The 8,819-nt window shown below is 45.7% G+C and overlaps 1 protein-coding gene across 1 annotated transcript in view; it reads right to left on the reverse strand.

Annotated features, from left to right (window-relative positions):
• The window catches only part of DRD2 (dopamine receptor D2), a 73,779-nt gene that overhangs the window by 35,645 nt on the left and 29,315 nt on the right, over positions 1-8,819 (reverse strand). The window lies entirely within an intron of this gene.

An 8,819-nucleotide genomic window follows, 5' to 3' on the forward strand; every position in this document is an offset into this window, starting at 1 on the left:
TGTACTTCCTAATGTTAGCACCATGATGGAGGACACAGATACTTTAAGCATAACCCATATCAAATCTGATCAAAGCCTGCAAATCTTGGGAATCTCATGAGAGAGCCTTTCACAGACTAATTTCCACCCTAAAGATGTTTGGATAACTGTGAATAAGACTCAGACCTCAAGAGGGAGGCTGATCTTGTGGTTAAATGACTGGCATAGGTGTCAGGAGGTCTAGGTTCAATTTCTGGTTCCAGACTGATGTCCTGTGGATTTATGAGGTATAAGTCACTTAATTTCTCTGTGCCCTGAGTTTCCCATCTGTAAAAACTGTGATAATAGTATTTCCTTTCTCTTGCCCTTGTTCTGTCTGCTCTATTTAGACTGTAAACTCTTTGAGTGGGGAGTGTTTCTCTTACGTGTGTGTGCACAGCTTGGACAAATGGGAGCTTGGGCAAATCACTTCATCTCTCTGCTTCTGTTTCCTCTGAATGTCTTGTTTATTTAAAGTGTAAGCTCTTGAAGGTAGGGTCTGTCTCATAGTACCTATTTGTACAGTCTTTGTCACAATGAGGTCCTGATGTTGGCTGGGTACTCTCAGTACTAATGTAATAAAATAATAATAATTAATAATAAATAACACTTGTCCTAATCAGACCTTTGTCTCTCATCCATCCCAAGTAACAAATTTGTACTAAGGACCTAGACATTATGATTATAAAAATTCTTCCTAGGAATGGAAAACCCAAATCTTCCATCTCAAGTGCCAACGCAATTTGGGACAGCTCTTTGATTCACAGAAATAGTAAAAAGAGCACATTAAAGAAAACTCATTCATCCAGATTTTCATGAAATAAAAGTGCTAAATTCAGTGGTCTGGTTTGTGCAGTCGCATTATTCACTATGAGTATTCAGACAAATGCTAGGTATTCATGGAATTGTTCCTGTGGGCTTGTCTATGCACGAAAGATATTCTGGAATAAAGCAGGATGTGAATTTAAAGCAGAACAGCTATTCTGGAATAACTCCATATGTACATATTCTGGAATAAGCTATAGTCAGAAAATTATTTGTCTATACTCTTCAGCAACTACTTGGGAATGACAAATGCATTTAAAGAAATTCAGGATTGGTATATGCATCAGTCAACAAAAGGGGCAAATTGGTAATGAATACTGCAGAGTAAAAATCCCTGAATTAACTGGAATTACTCACATGCTTTAAAGGTATGTAAATACTTGTGGGTCTTCGATTTTACGGTAATGTATGTTATAGCAAATACTGAAATGGATGGCTAATTGTTCAACTAGCTGTAATCCTAAATGCTGCTGGTAAAAAGGGTTAATTAAAGCAAAGAAGCGGATTCTGAATCTGCGTTCCAGCCTGGAAGTCTAAGCTTCAGAGACTAGTCGGACTGTATTACCCGTAGGATTCAGGCTTTGGCATCACACCGCTATATTCCATAGCTGTGAAGCGTTTCCATACACAGTTGCAGGAGCAGATGTGCTCATGACCTGAGCTTTGCTATTTAGTCGCTTCATCTGTTGGCTTGGGGCTATTGAGTTACGAGATTTTTCAGTAGGAAAAATAAGTAAATAGAACAATAATAATAAATTTAAAAATTAAACCCTGAAATGGTTCGTGCCTAATAATGACAGTTGACAAGAAACAGTTTAGATTATCAGGGATCCAGGGCTGAACTGGGCATGACTCTGCCTGAGTCGAGGCATGCAGTGGGGCAGAGGTAAACGGATAGTGGGGCCCAGTGACGGAGGGCATCATATCCAGTCTTCGTTCACTAACCGGCAGTAGAGATATGGGGGCCCACATTGGGGCTATCCCTTGAAGCTGGGGCCATTGCATCAACAGGGAACCACACCGTTCTGGGGGTCTCGCAACTTGATCCATTGAGGGATCAAGTCCAATGGGAAAAAAAACCAACCCTGTGTCTTTCATGCAGAAAGTTCAGTTCTACCCCGAGGTCTTACAGGGTCCTGTTAATTGCGGAATGAGTGCTTAGGTTTTACAAACTTTCCTCTGACACTTGGAAGCAGAGATTCTTCACGCTCCTCCTGGACTTTGCTGGGCACAGGCTCTTGAGGAAGAGAAGATAGTTTGGAGTTTGCACATCCCAGGAGCCCAATGCTGCACATAAATAAAACGTTCTGGGTTTTCTGCAAAACGCTACTCCAAATCAACCCCCATGCTACAGTCCCTCCTTGATCTGTTCTATGGATAGAGAGCTGGGTTCATCCTCCAAGCCTGTATTTCTCTCCCCTGTATCGTAAGAACATAAGACCAGCCATACAGGGTCAGACCAATGGTCCATCTCGCCCAGTATCCTGTCTTTGGACAGTGGCAGGTGCCAGATGCTTCAGAGGGAATTAACAGAACAGGGCGGTTAGTGAGTGATCCACTCCCTGTTGTCCAGTCCCAGCTTCTGGCAGGCCCAATACTGGCATTCAAATGCATACATAATGCCGATAGACCCCGGTCATCAGCAGGTGGGATTGAACCGGGGAACTTCTGGAGCTTAGCGTATGAGCCTCTACTTCATGAGCTAAAAGCCAACTGGCACTTAGCTAAGGCTGTACAGCAGACTCATTTAACTGTCTCTCTAAGTGGTCTCGGTGCCACTAGATGGGACAGAATGCCCCACCCAGGAGGTGGGTGGGTAACACATATGTATATGTGAGGTTGAATAATCTTGCTAAAAGACACAACCTATCACACCGGGCCTGATACCAAGAGGTTGCCTTGGGGAGTCCCATCTGGGGTAACACTTTGGGTGTGTCTACACTGCAATCAGACACCCACAGCTGGCTCATGCCCACTGACCTGGGCTCCCAGGCCTTGGGCTGTGGGACTGTTGATTTCTGATGTAGACATTCTGGCTCAAACTGCAGCCCAAGCTCTGGGAACCTTGCGCCTCATAGCGTCCTGAGCCTAGACATCTACACTGCAATTAAACAGCCCCACAGCCCGAGCCCCGTGAGCCTGAGTCAGCTGGCATGGGCCTGCCGCAGGTGTCTGATTGCAGTGTAGACAGACCCTCTGAGAGCAGAAGCCTGTGTTTGGGGAGTAGCTGCAGTAGGTTTGTATGCTGTCCCTTAGTACTCAGGAGAGATTGATTTTTGTGTGCAGGGCTATTCTCTGGAGGTTGAACAATGTAGCTGTGCTGATTGAATATCTCCTGTCGCAGGGCCATGCCTGGCACAGAGAGAACCTGCGAAGTCTGGGGCCCGCTGGATGTATTTACATCCCAAGGTCCTGTCCCACTGGGATTGCAGAGTACAGAGAATTGAGAAGCTAATGCAACTGCCATTTGTTTCCTTATCCCCTTTGAGTGATTGCTGTAGTGCAAAGCAGCCATTTTTATATGAGCACAGTGATGCTCTGCTGCTCTTAACAGAGCATCCCAAGCCCCAGAGCTCTGGGGAATGGAAAGAAGCCCTTCTTAGGTGGGTTTCCCCTTATGATTTCTGCCCTGGCGTCTTCCTAGAAAGCGGGAAATGCTTCTGCCCCTCTGATTTGCCAGCCCTCAGGTGACTAGCCAGCCTCTGGCCTTCTTTGAATCTAATTGTTGCTGTGGACTTCCCTTTCTCTTTCTTCTCCTAGGATGACAGGTAACTTCTTCTCTGTTTTCTTCTGTTTAGTTCACTTATTCCCTTCATTTAATAGAAATGCTTGAATTTATCTGGTTCATCGTTGTAAACATGAAACCGTCCAGGGCATTTCTTTCCAACCTGGGGCTCTCCCTTTGGCCTGCTGCTCTTCCTGAACTCATTCCAGTTGCGTCTCCTCCCCTGGGTTCCTTTCCATTTATTATTACTATGATATACACTGCAGTAGTTCCTAAGCCCCCAGTCAGTGATCAGAGCCCCAGTGTGTACAAACAAGTCAGCTAAAGATAATCCCTGCCCCGAAGAACTCACCACTCACAATCTAAATTATGACAAATGTGTACCAGACAGAGTACCAGACAAGCAGGGGTGGAGGACAATGTCACTGTGAAGAGGTGACAGATTTGCAACATTAGTAATCTTGGGGCCAGGTGCTCCAAGATGGTGTAAATCAGCAGAGTTTCTCTGCAGCTGATTTACACCAGCCAAGTTTCTACTCCTCAGTGCACTAGCAGTCTCCTTTGACAGCACCATGGATACAGCTGATTGGGTTTTATCTATTGCATAGACTTATCTATGTGTCTGCCAGTGACAGCCGCGGCCTAAGGGTTGTTAAAATTCTGCAAACAACCCTAGAAGGAACCAAAATGTTGTGACAGTTGCAATAGAATACCTAAATGGTTTCCGTCAGCAACCAGTTGCCACTGTGGTGCAATAATTAACATCTGCAAACAGATGTGCTGCAAACTTTTGCAGCTCTCGCCACCTTCCACTACTTCTAAGCTTTTACTAAGGCAGGTAATTTTTTTTAATAAGGCAAAAACTTTCAGCCTGTTCTTTCCTACCTACAACAGCTAAAGGCCACTGTATTGTTTCCCTCTGAATGGTGGCATGGAAAGCAGAGTTGTGTGCAACACCAGTTGGTTGTGTGTGTGTGTGTGTGTGTGTGTGTGTGTGTAAGAAGCAGTGAGATGTTCCTGATGATTTCCTGGGTGTTTGCAGATTTGATCTGGGCTAAAATGGGAGGATTTTTGCTCAATCAGCAAATGCAACATTTTACTCTGGAAATCCTGATAAAATGAAGAATTCTCCCGATTTTTACCCAGGATGAAGTGTTATTGGTTTTGCACCAGTGCTGTCTTGGTCACTATTGACTGAAGTGGCTGTACTGTACCTAGAGTGCTTGCAATGCTGGTAGAGTTCAGTGCCCTCACAGCCAGCAGGAGGCATGCCTGAGCTCCTCCTTCAGCAAACCGCAGAGAAAAATAACAAAAGGAATGTTGTTACCCACATACCACCCACACACACACAACAGAACCACTAACCCAGGAACCTATCCTTGCAACAAAGCCCGTTGCCAACTCTGTCCACATCTCTATTCAGGGGATACCATCATAGGGCCTAATCACATCAGCCACACTATCAGAGGCTCATTCACCTGCGCATCTACCAATGTGATATATGCCATCATGTGCCAGCAATGCCCCTCTGCCATGTACATTGGCCAAACTGGACAGTCTCTACGTAAAAGAATGAATGGACACAAATCAGATGTCAAGAATTATAACATTCAAAAACCAGTTGGAGAACACTTCAATCTCTCTGGTCACTCGATTACAGACCTGAGAGCGGCTATCCTTCAACAAAAAAGCTTCAAAAACAGACTCCAATGAGAGACTGCTGAATTGGAATTAATTTGCAAACTGGATACAATTAACTTAGGCTTGAATAGAGACTGGGAATGGATGAGTCATTACACAAAGTAAAACTATTTCCCCATATTATTTCTCCCCCCACCCCACCCTCCACTGTTCCTCAGATATTCTTTTCAAAGTAGCAGCCGTGTTAGTCTGTATTCGCAAAAAGAAAAGGAGTACTTGTGGCACCTTAGAGACTAACAAATTTATTAGAGCATAAGCTTTCGTGAGCTACAGCTCACTTCATCGGATGCATTTGGTGGAAAAAACAGAGGGGAGATTTATATACACACACAGAGAACATGAAACATGCTGGAAATAGCCTACCTTGCTTGTCACCATGAAAGGTTTTCCTCCTTTCCCCCCCCTGCTGCTGGTGATGGCTATCTTAAGTGATCACCTTACAGTGTGTATGATAAACCCATTGTTCATGTTCTCTGTGTGTGTATATAATCCCCTCTGTTTTTTCCACCAAATGCATCCGATGAAGTGAGCTGTAGCTCACGAAAGCTTATGCTCTAATAAATTTGTTAGTCTCTAAGGTGCCACAAGTACTCCTTTTCTTTTTGCGAATACAGACTAACACGGCTGCTACTCTGAAACAAAGGAATGCTGTATTGAATTTTAATGTAAGCAATAATAGCTGCCCTGAGCTTATCAGAAGTGATAATGCCAGATGCTCTACAGAAGCAGCAAGCAGAATATTCTGGTTATAAGAATGTGTTTCTGGCTTGCAGCAGAGGCAGGTAAATGCTAGAGTCAGCCCGAGGAGGGATGGCCTTGTTTCCCATCAGTGTCTAAGTTAAGCTATTTCCTCTTTGAGTGGAAAGGAACGAGGCTCTCATCTTTCAAGAGCAGTCACTGCACATGTGGCATTGGGCACAACCCAAGGGCATTTGACTCTGTAGTTTGCGTAGATGCAGCTTAATGTATTGTGAAGCCTGCCTGCTGAACTAGGACTTTAATGACTGAGTGAGGGATGAAAAGGGCTCCCCTTCCCAGGCTGCTATCTGGGAGCAGGGCACTTGTTGAATCATAGAATCACAGAATCATAGAATATCAGGGTTGGAAGGGACCCCAGAAGGTCATCTAGTCCAACCCCCTGCTCAAAGCAGGACCAAGTCCCAGTTAAATCATCCCAGCCAGGGCTTTGTCAAGCCTGACCTTAAAAACCTCTAAGGAAGGAGATTCTACCACCTCCCTAGGTAACGCATTCCAGTGTTTCACCACCCTCTTAGTGAAAAAGTTTTTCCTAATATCCAATCTAAACCTCCCCCATTGCAACTTGAGACCATTACTCCTCGTTCTGTCATCTGCTACCATTGAGAACAGTCTAGAGCCATCCTCTTTGAAACCCCCTTTCAGGTAGTTGAAAGCAGCTATCAAATCCCCCTCATTCTTCTCTTCTGCAGACTAAACAATCCCAGCTCCCTCAGCCTCTCCTCATAAGTCATGTGCTCTAGACCCCTAATCATTTTTGTTGCCCTTCGTTGTACTCTTTCCAATTTATCCACATCCTTCCTGTAGTGTGGGGCCCAAAACTGGACACAGTACTCCAGATGAGGCCTCACCAGTGTCGAATAGAGGGGAACGATCACGTCCCTCGATCTGCTCGCTATGCCCCTACTTATACATCCCAAAATGCCATTGGCCTTCTTGGCAACAAGGGCACACTGCTGACTCATATCCAGTTTCTCGTCCACTGTCACCCCTAGATCCTTTTCCGCAGAACTGCTGCCGAGCCATTCGGTCCCTAGTCTGTAGCGGTGCCTTGGATTCTTCCATCCTAAGTGCAGGACCCTGCATTTATCCTTATTGAACCTCATTAGATTTTTTTGGCCCAATCCTCCAATTTGTTTAGGTCCTTCTGTCCTATCCTCCCCTCCAGCGTATCTACCACTCCTCCCAGTTTAGTATCATCCGCAAATTTGCTGAGAGTGCAATCCACACCATCCTCCAGATCATTTATGAAGATATTGAACAAAACGGGCCCCAGGACCGACCCCTGGGGCACTCCACTTGACACCGGCTGCCAACTAGACATGGAGCCATTGATCACTACCCGTTGAGCCCGACAATCTAGCCAGCTTTCTACCCACCTTATAGTGCATTCATCCAGCCCATACTTCCTTAACTTGCTGACAAGAATGCTGTGGGAGACCGTGTCAAAAGCTTTGCTAAAGTCAAGAAACAATACATCCACTACTTTCCCTTCATCCACAGAACCAGTAATCTCATCATAAAAGGCGATTAGATTAGTCAGGCATGACCTTCCCTTGGTGAATCCATGCTGACTGTTCCTGATCACTTTCCTCTCCTCTAAGTGCTTCAGGATTGATTCTTTGAGGACCTGCTCCATGATTTTTCCAGGGACTGAGGTGAGGCTGACCGGCCTGTAGTTCCCAGGATCCTCCTTCTTCCCTTTTTTAAAGATGGGCACTACATTAGCCTTTTTCCAGTCATCCGGGACTTCCCCCGTTCGCCACGAGTTTTCAAAGATAATGGCCAAGGGCTCTGCAATCACAGCCGCCAATTCCTTCAGCACTCTCGGATGCAATTCGTCCGGCCCCATGGACTTGTGCACGTCCAGCTTTTCTAAATAGTCCCTAACCACCTCTATCTCTACAGAGGGCTGGCCATCTCTTCCCCATTTTGTGTTGCCCAGCACAGCAGTCTGGGAGCTGACCTTGTTAGTGAAAACAGAGGCAAAAAAAGCATTGAGTACATTAGCTTTTTCCACATCCTCTGTCACTAGCTTGCCTCCCTCATTCAGTAAGGGGCCCACACTTTCCTTGGCTTTCTTCTTGTTGCCAACATACCTGAAGAAACCCTTCTTGTTACTCTTGACATCTTGCTAGCTGCAGCTCCAGGTGCGATTTGGCCCTCCTGATATCTTTCCTACATGCCCGAGCAATTTTTATACTCTTCCCTGGTCATGTCCAACCTTCCACTTCTTGTAAGCTTCTTTTTTATGTTTAAGATCCGCTAGGATTTCACCATTAAGCCAAGCTGGTCGCCTGCCATATTTACTATTCTTTCGACTCATTGGGATGGTTTGTCCCTGTAACCTCAACAGGGATTCCTTGAAATACAGCCAGCTCTCCTGGACTCCCTTCCCTTTCATGTTAGTCCCCCAGGGGATCCTGGCCATCTGTTCCCTGAGGGAGTCAAAGTCTGCTTTCCTGAAGTCCAGGGTCCGTATCCTGCTGCTTACCTTTCTTCCCTGCGTCAGGATCCTGAACTCAACCAACTCATGGTCACTGCCTCCCAGATTCCCATCCACTTTTGCTTCCCCCACTAATTCTACCCGGTTTGTGAGCAGCAGGTCAAGAAAAGCGCTCCCCCTAGTTGGCTCCCCTAGCACTTGCACCAGGAGCCCCTAGCACTTGCACACAGGAGAACACGTGACTTTGTGCTAACCAGACACATTATGATACTGTTCTGCCCTTGTGCATTGTAGTGAAGTTGCTCACTGAGGTCATGTGGACCTAGCTCCATCCTGGTTGGCCTTGGC

This window comes from Dermochelys coriacea, chromosome 22 (genome assembly GCF_009764565.3).
Source record: "Dermochelys coriacea isolate rDerCor1 chromosome 22, rDerCor1.pri.v4, whole genome shotgun sequence".
NCBI lineage: Eukaryota > Metazoa > Chordata > Testudines > Dermochelyidae > Dermochelys > Dermochelys coriacea.